This window comes from Arachis ipaensis, chromosome B1 (assembly GCF_059453495.1).
Source record: "Arachis ipaensis isolate K30076 ecotype BB chromosome B1, ASM5945349v1, whole genome shotgun sequence".
NCBI classification, from domain to species: Eukaryota; Viridiplantae; Streptophyta; class Magnoliopsida; order Fabales; family Fabaceae; genus Arachis; species Arachis ipaensis.
The window spans coordinates 53987120-54000854 of NC_142436.1; the positions used below are offsets into that span (position 1 = coordinate 53987120).

Below are 13735 nucleotides of genomic sequence, written 5' to 3' on the forward strand. Positions count from 1 at the left end.
CTCTTCACCACTCACATCCATCCACTCTTCCCCATAAACCTACCTCATAAACTCCACCTACCTTCAAAATTCAAAATCAATTTCCCACCCAACACAACCCTATATAAAACCTACCTCATACCCTCCCTTCCCTATATAAAGCCTTCCATCCTTCCTCATTTTCACACAACACAACCCTCTCTTCTCTTCTTGGCCGAAACACACCTCCCCCCTCTTCTCTATCTTTTCTTCTTCTTCATCTTTTCTTTCTTCTCTTGCTCGAGGGCGAGCAAAATTCTAAGTTTGATGTGGTAAAAGCATAAGCTTTTTGTTTTTCCATTACCATTGATGGCACCTAAGACCGGAGAATCCTCTAGAAAAGGGAAAGGGAAGACAAAAGCTTCCACCTCCGAGTCATGGGAGATGGAAAGGTTCATCTCCAAAGCCCATCAAGACCACTTCTATGATGTTGTGGCCAAGAAGAAGGTGATCCCCGAGGTCCCTTTCAAACTCAAAAGAAATGAGTATCCGGAGATCCGACATGAAATTCAAAGAAGAGGTTGGGAAGTTCTAACAAACCCCATCCAACAAGTCGGCATCCTAATGGTTCAAGAGTTCTATGCTAATGCATGGATCACTAGGAACCATGATCAAAGTAAGAACCCGAACCCAAAGAATTATCTCACCATGGTTCGGGGGAAATACTTAGATTTTAGTCCGGAAAATGTGAGGTTGGCGTTCAACTTGCCAAACATGGAAGAGAACGCACGCCCCTACACAAGGAGAGTCAACTTTGATCAAAGGTTGGACCAAGTCCTCATGGACATATGTGTAGAAGGAGCTCAATGGAAGATTGACTCAAAAGGCAAACCGGTTCAACTAAGAAGACTGGACCTTAAGCCTGTAGCTAGAGAATGGTTGGAGTTCATTCAATGCTCAATCATTCCCACTAGCAACCGGTCTGAAGTTACTATAGATCGGGCCATCATGATCCATAGCATCATGATTGGAGAAGAGGTGGAAGTTCATGAGATTATACCTCAAGAACTCTACAAAGTGGCTGATGATGAGCGGATAATTTATACGCTTTTTGGCATTGTTTTTAGTATGTTTTTAGTAGGATCTAGTTACTTTTAGGGATGTTTTCATTAGTTTTTATGCTAAATTCACATTTCTGGACTTTACTATGAGTTTGTGTATTTTTCTGTGATTTCAGGTATTTTCTGGCTGAAATTGAGGGACTTGAGCAGAAATCAGATTCAGAGGTTGAAAAAGGACTGCTGATGCTGTTGGATTCTGACCTCCCTGCACTCAAAGTGGATTTTCTGGAGCTATAAAACTCGAAATGGCGCGATTCCAATTGCGTTGGAAAGTAGACATCCAGGGCTTTCCAGAAATGTATAATAGTCCATACTTTGGCCAAGAATTGACAACGTAAACTGGCGTTCAACGCCAGCCTTCTGCCCAAATCTGGCGTCCAGCGCCAGAAAAGGATCCAAAACCAGAGTTGAACGCCCAAACTGGCACAGAAACTGGAGTTCAACTCCACAAATGGCCTCTGCACGTGCAACACTCAGGCTCAGCCCAAACACACACCAAGTGGGCCCCGGAAGTGGATTTATGCATCAATTACTTACTCATGTAAACCCTAGTAGCTAGTTTATTATAAATAGGACCTTTTACTAGTCTTTTTGACAATCTTTGGTCTCAGTTTTAATCCATTGTTCATCTTAGGAGACTATTGATCACGTTTAGGGGGTTGGCCATCTCGGCCATGCCTGGACCTTTCACTTATGTATTTTCAACGGTAGAGTTTCTACACTCCATAGATTAAGGTGTGGAGCTCTGCTGTTCCTCAAGGATTAATGCAAAGTACTACTGTTTTCTATTCAATTCTTCTTATTTCGCTTCTAATATATCCATTCGCACTCAAGAACATGATGAAGGTGATGATTATGTGTGACGCTCATCACCATCTCCCCTATGAACGCGTGCCTGACAAACACTTCCGTTCTACATGAATTAAGCTAGAATGAGTATCTCTTAGATCTCCTAACCAGAATCTTCGTGGCGTAAGCTAGAATGATGGCGGCATTCAAGAGAATCCGGAAGGTCTAAACCTTGTCTGTGGTATTCTGAGTAGGATTCAATGATTGAATGACTGTGACGAGCTTCAAACTCGCGAGTGCTGGGCGTTAGTGACAGACGCAAAAGGAGGGTGAATCCTATTCCAGCATGATCGGGAACCGACAGATGAATAGCCGTGCCGTGACAGGGTGCGTGAGCATATTATTCACTGAGAGGAGGGGATGTAGCCACTGACAACGGTGATGCCCTTGCATACAGCCAGCCATGGAAAGGAGTAAGACTGATTAGATGAAGATAGCAGGAAAGCAGAGGTTCAGAGGAACGAAAAGCATCTCCATTCGCTTATCTGAAATCCCTGCCAATGAATCTACATAAGTATCTCTATCCTTTTTATTGTTTATTTTAATCTAATAAAGTATCATGTTTAAATCCGCCTGACTGAGATTTACAAGGTGACCATAGCTTGCTTCATACCAACAATCTCCGTGGGATTCGACCCTTACTCACGTAAGGTATTACTTGGACGACCCAGTGCACTTGCTGGTTAGTTGTATCGAAGTTGTGACAATTATGAATTAAGATCAAAGCACCAAGCTTTGGAGCCATTACCAGGGATTGTTCGAGCCTGGACATCACAATTTCGTGCACCAAGTTTTTGGCGCCGTTGCCGGGGATTGTTCGAGTTTTCGGCAAGCTTTTGGTCCGGTAACATCAGTGCCAAATTCTCTTTTGGTCCAGCAACAACAGTGCCCAGTTCCAAGTTTTGATCCGGCAACAACACCAAGTTTTTGGCGCCGTTGCCGGGGATTTTTTGAGTTTGGACAACTGACGGTTCATCTTGTTGCTCAGATTGGGTAACTTTCTTTTCGTTTTCTTTTTAAAAAATTTTTCAAAAATCTCTCATCTGTTTTCGAAAAAAATAAAAATGTTTTCAAAAATTTTATTCAAGATTTTTAAGAATGAATTCTAGTGTTTCATGAAATATGTTGAATCATATCTGGCTGTAAAGCCATACCCAAACTACTTTGGGATTGGTATTCAACTAATCACTCCAGCCCATGTAATTATATGTTGAAGCTTGGCTGGCTGTAAAGCCATGTCTAAATTCCTTTGGACTGAGGCTTCCAACCATCAGTTGTTACACGACTGTAGGATATGTCAGGCGTGTCATGTCTGAATTACATGCTGAAGCTTGGCTGGCCATTGGCCATGTCTAGTGTTTTGGACTGGAGCTTTCTTTGAAAGCTTGGCTGGCTAGTGAGCCATGTCTAATTCCTAGACTGAAGCTTTAGACTAACATGGCAAGATTCCTGGAATTCATATTAAAAATTTTGGAATCCTTATTTTTTCTTTTTTTTTATATAATTTTCGAAAAATATAAAATAAAAATCCAAAAAAATTAGAAAATCATAAAAATAAAAAATATTTTGTGTTTCTTGTTTGAGTCTTGAGTCATATCATAAGTTTGGTGTCAATTGCATATGCATCTTGCATTTTTTCGAAAATATCATGCATTCATAGTGTTCTTCATGATCTTCAAGTTGTTCTTGGTAAGTCTTCTTGTTTGATCTTGATGATTTTTTGTTTTGTGTCTTTTCATGTTTATCATATGCATTCTTGAATTCTTAGTGTCTAAGCATTAAAGAATTCTAAGTTTGGTGTCTTGCATGTTTTCTTTGCATTAAAAATTTTTCAAAAATATGTTCTTGATGTTCATCTTGACATTCAAAGTGTTCTTGGTGTTCATCTTGACATTCATATCATTCATACATGCATTCATTGTTTTGATTCAAAAAATTTCATGCATTGCATCTTTTTAGTGTTTTTCTCTTGCATCATAAAAATTCAAAAATAAAAAAAAAATATCTTTCCTCTTTTCTCTCATCAAATTCGAAAATTTGGATTGACTTTTTCAAAAATTTTTGAAAATCAAATTGTTTCTCATGAGTCAAATCAAATTTTCAATTTGAAAATCTTATCTTTTTCAAAATCTTTTTCAAAAATCAAATCTTTTTCAAAATTATTAGTTATTTTCGAAAATTTCAAAAATATTTTTCAAAAATCTTTTTCTTATTTTTATACCAAATTTTCGAAAATAACATGATCAATTAATGTTTTGATTCAAAAATTTGAAGTTTGTTACTTACTTGTTAAGAAAGATTCAAACTTTAAAGTTCTAGAATCATATCTTGTGATCTCTTATGAATCAAGTCATTAATTGAGATTTTAAAAATCAAATCTTTTTCAAAACTAATTTCAATCATATCTTTTCAAAAATATCTTCTTATCTTATCTTTTTCAAAAAATATCTTTCCAAAATATCTTTTCTAACCTCCTAACTTCTTATCTTTTCAAAATTTGTTTCAACTAACTAACTAACTTTTTGTTTGTTTCTTAACTTTTTCAAAACTACCTAACTAACTCTCTCTCTCTAATTTTCGAAAATATCTCTCCTCTTTTTCAAAAATTTCTTTTTAATTAACTAATTATTTTTATTTTTTATTTTTGATTTCAAAAATTTTCGAAAAATACTAACAATTTTCAAAAACCATTTTTCAAAAATCACTAACTCCTTTTCAAAAATAATTTTCGAAAATTCCCTCCTTCTCTCTCATTCTATTCTATTTATTCATTCATATCCTAACATCTCATCTCACATCTCTTCCATTCGTACAGTTGCATTTCTTCCTTTACATCACATTCTTTGTCTCCCCCTTCTCTTCCACTCACAAAGGGATCCCTATACTGTGGTATAAAGGATCTCTATTATTATTATCATTTTTCTGGCCATTCTTCCTTGTCATATGAGCAGGAGCAAGGATAAGAACATTCTTGTGGAAGCAGATCCAGAACCTGAAAGAACTCTGAAGAGAAAATTAAGAGAAGCTAAAATACAACAATCCAGAGATAACCTTTCAGAAATTTTCGAACAGGAAAAGGAGATGGCAGCCGAAAATAATAATAATGCAAGGAAGATGCTTGGTGACTTTACTGCACCTAATTCCAATTTACATGGAAGAAGCATCTCCATTCCTGCCATTGGAGCAAACAACTTTGAGCTTAAACCTCAATTAGTTTCTCTAATGCAGCAGAACTGCAAGTTTCATGGACTTCCATCTGAAGATCCTTTTCAGTTCTTAACTGAATTCTTGCAGATATGTGATACTGTTAAGACTAATGGAGTAGATCCTGAAGTCTACAGGCTCATGCTTTTCCCTTTTGCTGTAAGAGACAGAGCTAGATTATGGTTGGATTCTCAACCTAAAGACAGCCTGAACTCTTGGGATAAGCTGGTCACGGCTTTCTTAGCCAAGTACTTTCCTCCTCAAAAGCTGAGCAAGCTTAGAGCTGATGTTCAAACCTTCAGACAGAAAGAAGGTGAATCTCTCTATGAAGCTTGGGAAAGATACAAACAGTTGACCAAAAAGTGTCCTTCTGACATGCTTTCAGAATGGACCATCCTGGATATATTCTATGATGGTTTATCTGAGCTATCAAAGATGTCACTGGACACTTCTGCAGGTAGATCCATTCACCTAAAGAAAACGCCTGCAGAAGCTCAAGAACTCATTGACATGGTTGCTAATAACCAGTTCATGTACACTTCTGAAAGGAATCCTGTGAGTAATGGGACGCCTATGAAGAAGGGAGTTCTTGAGGTTGATACTCTGAATGCCATATTGGCTCAGAATAAAATATTGACTCAGCAAGTCAATATGATCTCTCAGAGTCTGCATGGAATGCAAGCTGCATCCAACAGTACTCAAGAGGCATCTTCTGAAGAAGAAGCCTATGATCCTGAGAACCCTGCAATAGCAGAGGTAAATTACTTAGGTGAACCTTATGGAAACACCTATAACTCAACATGGAGAAATCATCCAAATTTCTCATGGAAGGATCAAAAGCCCCAACAAGGCTTTAATAATGGTGGAAGAAACAGGTTTAGCAATAGCAAACCTTTTCCATCATTAACTCAGCAACAGACAGAGAACTCTGAACAAAATGCTTCTAATTTAGCAAATCTAGTCTCTGATCTATCTAAGGCCACTGTAAGTTTCATGAATGAAACAAGGTCTTCCATTAAAAATCTGGAAGCACAAGTGGGCCAGCTGAGTAAAAGGATCACTGAAATCCCTCCTAGTACTCTCCCAAGCAATACAGAAGAGAATCCAAAAGGAGAGTGCAAGGCCATTGACATAAGCGCCATGGCCGAACCTGTGAGGAGAGGAGAGGACGTGAATCCCAAGGAGGAAGACCTCCTGGGACGTCCAGTGGTCAATAAGGAGCTTCCCTCTGAGGAACCAAAGGACTCTGAGGCTCATCTAGAGACTATAGAGATTCCATTGAACCTCCTTATGCCCTTCATGAGCTCTGATGAGTATTCCTCTTCTGAAGAGAATGAGGATGTCACTAAAGAGCAAACTGCCAAGTTTCTTGGTGCAATCATGAAGCTGAATGCCAAATTATTTGGCATTGATGCTTGGGAAGTTGAACCTCCCTTGTTCATCAATGAACTAAGTGATCTGGATCAACTGACATTGCCTCAGAAGAGACAGGATCCTGGAAAGTTCATAATACCCTGTACCATAGGCACCATGATCTTTAAGGCTCTGTGTGACCTTGGTTCAGGAATAAACCTCATGCCCCTCTCTGTAATAGAGAAACTGGGAATCTATGGGGTGCAAGCTGCTAAAATCTCACTAGAGATGGCAGACAGCTCAAGAAGACAGGCTTATGGACAAGTAGAAGATGTATTAGTAAAGGTTGAGGGCCTTTACATATCTACTGATTTCATAGTCCTGGATACTGGAAAGGAAGAGGATGAATCCATCATCCTAGGAAGACCTTTCCTGGCCACAGCAAGAGTTGTGATTGATGTTGACAGAGGTGAAATATTCCTTCAATGGAATGAGAACTCCCTTGTGTTTAAAACTCAAGGATCTCCCTCTGCAACCATGGAGAGGAAGCAGAAAAAGCTTCTCTCCAAGCAGAGTCAACCAGAGCCCCCACAGTCAAACTCTAAGTTTGGTGTTGAACTCCCATATCCAAACTCTAAGTTTGGTGTTGGAGAGTCTCAACAAAGCTCTGCACATCTGTGAGGCTCCATGAGAGCTTACTGTCAAGCTACTGACATTAAAGAAGCGCTTGTTGGGAGGCAACCCAATGTTTATCTAATTCTTATTTTTATTGTTTTTCATGTTTTCTTAGGTTCATGATCATGTGGAGTCACAAAATAAATATAAAAATTGAAAACGGAATCAAAAACAGCAGAAGAAAAATCACACCCTGGAGGAGCATCTGTCTGGCGTTCAAACGCCAGAACAGAGCATAGTTCTGGCGCTGAACGCCCAGAATGGGAGCATCCTGGCGCTGAACGCCCAGAACAAGCATGGTTCTGGTGTTCAACGCCAGAAATGGCAGCAAATGGGCGTTGAACGCCCAAAATGGGCACCAACCTGGCGCTGAACGCCCAGAGTTGTGTGCAAGGGCATTTTACATGCCTAAATTGGTGCAGGGATGTAAATGCCTTGACACCTCAGGATCTGTGGACCTCACAGGATCACCTCAGGATCTGTGGACCCCACAGGATCCCCACCTACCTCCACTCACTCTCTTCTCTCTTCTCAATCATCCTCTATTCCCAATAAACACTCTTCCTTATTAACCCTTTACCACTCACATCCAAACACCACTACCTTCAAAATTCAACATCTCTCTCTCACCCAATCCCACCCATATGGCCGAATACACACCCCCATCCATCTCCTCCATATCCTCTTCTTCTTCTCCTATTCTTTCTTCTTTTGCTCGAGGGCGAGCAACATTCTAAGTTTGGTGTGGTAAAAGCATAGCTTTTTTGTTTTTTCCATAACCATTGATGGCACCTAAGGCCAGAGAAACCTCTAGAAAGAGGAAAGGGAAGACAAAAGCTTCCATCAAGGGTCTATAGCTCAGTGGTAGAACATTTGACTGCAAATCAAGAGATCCCTGAGATACCTCAGGGGATACATTTTCTTCCACACAATTATTGGAAGCAACTAAGGGTGGAACATCAAGAGCACTCCATCATCCTTCATGAAATCAGAGAAGATCTAAAAGCAATGAAGGAGGAGCAGCCAAGGCAAGGAAGAGACATAGAAGAGCTCAAGGACATCACTAAGGTGGACTCATTCCTTGTTCTTACTTTCTCTGTTTTTTCGTTTTATATGTTATGTGCTTATCTATGTTTGTGTCTTCATTACATGATCATTAGTAGTTAGTAACTATGTCTTAAAGTTATGAATGTCCTATGAATCCATCACCTCTCTTAAATAAAAACTGTTTTAATTCAAAAGAACAAGAAGTACATGAGTTTCGAATTTATCCTTGAACTTAACTTAATTATATTGATGTGGTGACAATGCTTCTTGTTTTCTGAATGTATGCTTGAACAGTGCATATGTCTTTTGAAGTTGTTGTTTAAGAATGTTAAATATGTTGGCTCTTGAAAGAATGATGACTAGGAGACATGTTATTTGATAATCTGAAAAATCATAAAAATGATTCTTGAAGCAAGAAAAAGCAGCAAAGAACAAAGCTTGCAGAAAAAAAAAAAGGGGGGGGCGAAAAAAAAATAGAAAAAAAAATAATAATAAAAAGAAAAAGAAAAAGCAAGCAGAAAAAGCCAATAACCCTTAAAACCAAAAGGCAAGGGCAAATAAAAAGGATCCCAAGGCTTTGAGCATCAGTGGATAGGAGGGCCTAAAGGAATAAAATCCTGGTCTAAGCGGCTAAACCAAGCTGTCCCTAACCATGTGCTTGTGGCGTGTAGGTGTCAAGTGAAAACTTGAGACTGAGCGGTTAAAGTCAAGGTCCAAAGCAAAAGAAGAGTGTGCTTAAGAATTATGTGTCTGTGGCATTTATGTATCCGGAGGTAATACTGGAAAACAAAGTGCTTAGGGCCACGGCCAAGACTCATAAAGAAGCTGTGTTCAAGAATCATCATACTGAACTAGGAGAGTCAATAACACTATTCGAAATCTGAAGTTCCTATAGATGCCAATCATTCTGAACCTCAATGGATAAAGTGAGATGCCAAAACTATTCAAGAGGCAAAAAGCTATAAGTCCCGCTCATATGATTGAAGCTATGTTTCATTGATAGTTTGGAATTTATAGTATATTCTCTTCTTTTTATCCTATTTGATTTTAAGTTGCTTGGGGACAAGCAACAATTTAAGTTTGGTGTTGTGATGAGCGGATAATTTATACGCTTTTTGGCATTGTTTTTAGTATGTTTTTAGTAGGATCTAGTTACTTTTAGGGATGTTTTCATTAGTTTTTATGCTAAATTCACATTTCTGGACTTTACTATGAGTTTGTGTGTTTTTCTGTGATTTCAGGTATTTTCTGGCTGAAATTGAGGGACTTGAGCAGAAATCAGATTCAGAGGTTGAAAAAGGACTGCTGATGCTGTTGGATTCTGACCTCCCTGCACTCAAAGTGGATTTTCTGGAGCTACAAAACTCGAAATGGCGCGCTTTCAATTGCGTTGGAAAGTAGACATCCAGGGCTTTCCAGAAATGTATAATAGTCCATACTTTGGCCAAGAATTGACGACGTAAACTGGCGTTCAATGCCAGCCTTCTGCCCAAATCTGGCGTCCAGCGCCAGAAAAGGATCCAAAACCAGAGTTGAACGCCCAAACTGGCACAGAAACTGGAGTTCAACTCCACAAATGGCCTCTGCACGTGCAACACTCAGGCTCAGCCCAAACACACACCAAGTGGGCCCCGGAAGTGGATTTATGCATCAATTACTTACTCATGTAAACCCTAGTAGCTAGTTTATTATAAATAGGACCTTTTACTAGTCTTTTTGACAATCTTTGGTCTCAGTTTTAATCCATTGTTCATCTTAGGAGACTATTGATCACGTTTAGGGGGCTGGCCATCTCGGCCATGCCTGGACCTTTCACTTATGTATTTTCAACGGTAGAGTTTCTACACTCCATAGATTAAGGTGTGGAGCTCTGCTGTTCCTCAAGGATTAATGCAAAGTACTACTGTTTTCTATTCAATTCTTCTTATTTCGCTTCTAAGATATCCATTCGCACTCAAGAACATGATGAAGGTGATGATTATGTGACGCTCATCACCATCTCCCCTATGAACGCGTGCCTGACAAACACTTCCGTTCTACATGAATTAAGCTAGAATGAGTATCTCTTAGATCTCCTAACCAGAATCTTCGTGGCGTAAGCTAGAATGATGGCGACATTCAAGAGAATCCGGAAGGTCTAAACCTTGTCTGTGGTATTCTGAGTAGGATTCAATGATTGAATGACTGTGACGAGCTTCAAACTCGCGAGTGCTGGGCGTTAGTGATAGACGCAAAAGGAGGGTGAATCCTATTCCAGCATGATCGGGAACCGACAGATGAATAGCCGTGCCGTGACAGGGTGCGTGAGCATATTATTCACTGAGAGGAGGGGATGTAGCCACTGACAACGGTGATGCCCTTGCATACAGCCAGCCATGGAAAGGAGTAAGACTGATTAGATGAAGATAGCAGGAAAGCAGAGGTTCAGAGGAACGAAAAGCATCTCCATTCGCTTATCTGAAATCCCTACCAATGAATCTACATAAGTATCTCTATCCTTTTTATTGTTTATTTTAATCTAATAAAGTATCATGTTTAAATCCGCCTGACTGAGATTTACAAGGTGACCATAGCTTGCTTCATACCAACAATCTCCGTGGGATTCGACCCTTACTCACGTAAGGTATTACTTGGACGACCCAGTGCACTTGCTGGTTAGTTGTATCGAAGTTGTGACAATTATGAATTAAGATCAAAGCACCAAGCTTTGGAGCCATTACCAGGGATTGTTCGAGCCTGGACATCACAATTTCGTGCACCAGCTGACAAGTCCTCCACTATGGCAAGGTTAGCCTTTCCTCACCTCATCTGCCACCTATGCAATTCGGCTGGGATTGACATAGAGGGAGATATCCTCATTAAAGAGGACAAGCCCATCACTAAGAAAAAGATGGAGCAAGCAAGAGAGCCCATTCATGGAGCTCAAGAGGCGCATGAAGCTCATCACCATGAGATCCCGGAGATGCCTCAAATGCATTTTCCCCCACAAAACTATTGGGAGCAAATCAACACCTCCCTAGGAGAACTAAGCTCCAACATGGGACAATTAAGGGTGGAACATCAAGAGCACTCCATCATCCTTCATGAAATTAGAGAAGATCAAAAAGCAATGAGGGGGGAGCAACAAAGACAAGGAAGAGACATAGAAGAGCTCAAGGACATCATTGGTTCCTCAAGAAGAAATCGCCACCATCACTAAGGTGGACTCATTCCTTGTTCTTACTTTCTCTGTTTTTCATTTTCTCTATGTTAAGTGCTTATCCATGTTTGTGTCTTCATTACATGATCATTAGTAGTTAGTAACTTTGTCTTAAAGTTATGAATGTCCTATGAATCCATCACCTCTCTTAAATGAAAAATGTTTTAATTCAAAAGAACAAGAAGTACATGAGTTTTGAATTTATCCTTGAACTTAGTTTAATTATATTGATGTGGTGACAATGCTTCTTGTTTTCTGAATGTATGCTTGAACAGTGCATATGTCTTTTGAAGTTGTTGTTTAAGAATGTTAAATATGTTGGCACTTGAAAGAATGATGACTAGGAGACATGTTATTTGATAATCTGAAAAATCATAAAAATGATTCTTGAAGCATGAAAAAGCAGCAAAGAACAAAGCTTGCAGAAAAAAAAAGACGAAAAAAAATAGAAAGAAAAAGCAAGCAGAAAAAGCCAAAGCTCTTAAAACCAAGAGGCAAGAGCAAAAAGCCAATAACCCTTAAAACCAAAAGGCAAGGATAAATAAAGAGGATCCCAAGGCTTTGAGCATCAGTGGATAGGAGGGCCTACAGGAATAAAATCCTGGTCTAAGCGGCTAAACCAAGCTGTCCCTAACCATGTGCTTGTGGCGTGTAGGTGTCAAGTGAAAACTTGAGACTGAGCGGTTAAAGTCAAGGTCCAAAGCAAAAGAAGAGTGTGCTTAAGAACCCTGGACACCTCTAATTGGGGACTTTAGCAAAGCTGAGTCACAATCTGAAAAGGTTCACCCAATTATGTGTCTGTGGCATTTATGTATCCGGTGGTAATACTAGAAAACAAAGTGCTTAGGGCCACGGCCAAGACTCATAAAACAAGCTGTGTTCAAGAATCATCATACTGAACTAGGAAAGTCAATAACACTATCTGAACTCTGAGTTCCTATAGATGCCAATCATTCTGAACCTCAATGGATAAAGTGAGATGCCAAAACTATTCAAGAGGCAAAAAGCTATAAGTCCCGCTCATATGATTGAAGCTATGTTTCATTGATAGTTTGAAATTTATAGTATATTCTCTTCTTTTTATCCTAATTTTGATTTTCAGTTGCTTGGGGACAAGCAACAATTTAAGTTTGGTGTTGTGATGAGCGGATAATTTATACGCTTTTTGGCATTGTTTTTAGTATGCTTTTAGTAGGATCTAGTTACTTTTAGGGACGTTTTCATTAGTTTTTATGTTAAATTCACATTTCTGGACTTTACTATGAGTTTGTGTATTTTTTTCTGATTTCAGGTATTTTCTGGCTGAAATTGAGGGACTTGAGCAAAAATCAGATTCAGAGGTTGAAGAAGGACTGCTGATGCTGTTGGATTCTGACCTCTCTTCACTCAAAATGGATTTTATGAAGCTACAGAACTCAAAATGGCGCGCTTCCAATTGCATTAGAAAGTAGACATCCAGGGCTTTTCAGAAATATATAATAGTCCATACTTTGCCCAATTTTAGATGACGCAAACTGGCGTTCAACGCCAGCTCTCTGCCCAATTCTGGCGTCCAACGCCAGAAACAAGTTGCAAAGTGGAGTTCAACGCCCAAACTGGCACAAAAGCTGGCGTTCAACTCCAAGAATGACCTCTCCACGTGTAGACTTCAAGCTCAGCCCAAGCACACACCAAGTGGGCCCCGGAAGTGGATTTATGCATCAATTACTTACTTCTGTAAACCCTAGTAGCTAGTTTATTATAAATAGGACCTTTTACTATTGTATTAGACATCCTGGATTGTATTCTGATCCTGTGATCACGTTTTAGGGGGCTGGCCATTCGGCCATGCCTGGACCTTTCACTTATGTATTTTTAACGGTAGAGTTTCTACACTCCATAGATTAAGGTGTGGAGCTCTGCTGTTCCTCAAAGATTAATGCAAAGTACTACTGTTTTCTATTCAATTCATCTTATTTCGCTTCTAAGATATTCATTCGTACTTCAACCTGAATGTGATGAACGTGACAATCATCATCATTCCCTATGAACGTGTGCCTGACAACCACTTCCGTTCTACCTTAGATTGAATGAGTGTCTCTTAGATCTCTTAATCGGAATCTTCGTGGTGTAAGCTAGAATGATGGCGGCATTCAAGAGAATCCGGAAAGTCTAAACCTTGTCTGTGGTATTCCGAGTAGGATTCAATGATTGAATGACTGTGACGAGCTTCAAACTCGCGAGTGCTGGGCGTAGTGACAGACGCAAAAGGAGGGTGAATCCTATTCCAGCATGATCGGGAACCTCAGATGATTAGCCGTGCCGTGACAGGGCATCTTGGACCATTTTC

The 13735-nt window shown here is 39.6% G+C and overlaps 1 non-coding gene across 1 annotated transcript; it reads right to left on the reverse strand.

Moving 5' to 3' along the window:
• Nucleotides 1-5405: 5405 nt before the first annotated feature.
• Nucleotides 5406-5513, reverse strand: LOC148576604 (small nucleolar RNA R71). Its single transcript, XR_015904158.1, has one exon. It is a non-coding gene; the product is annotated as a small nucleolar RNA R71 (small nucleolar RNA).
• Between the last annotated feature and the right edge of the window lie 8222 nt (nt 5514-13735).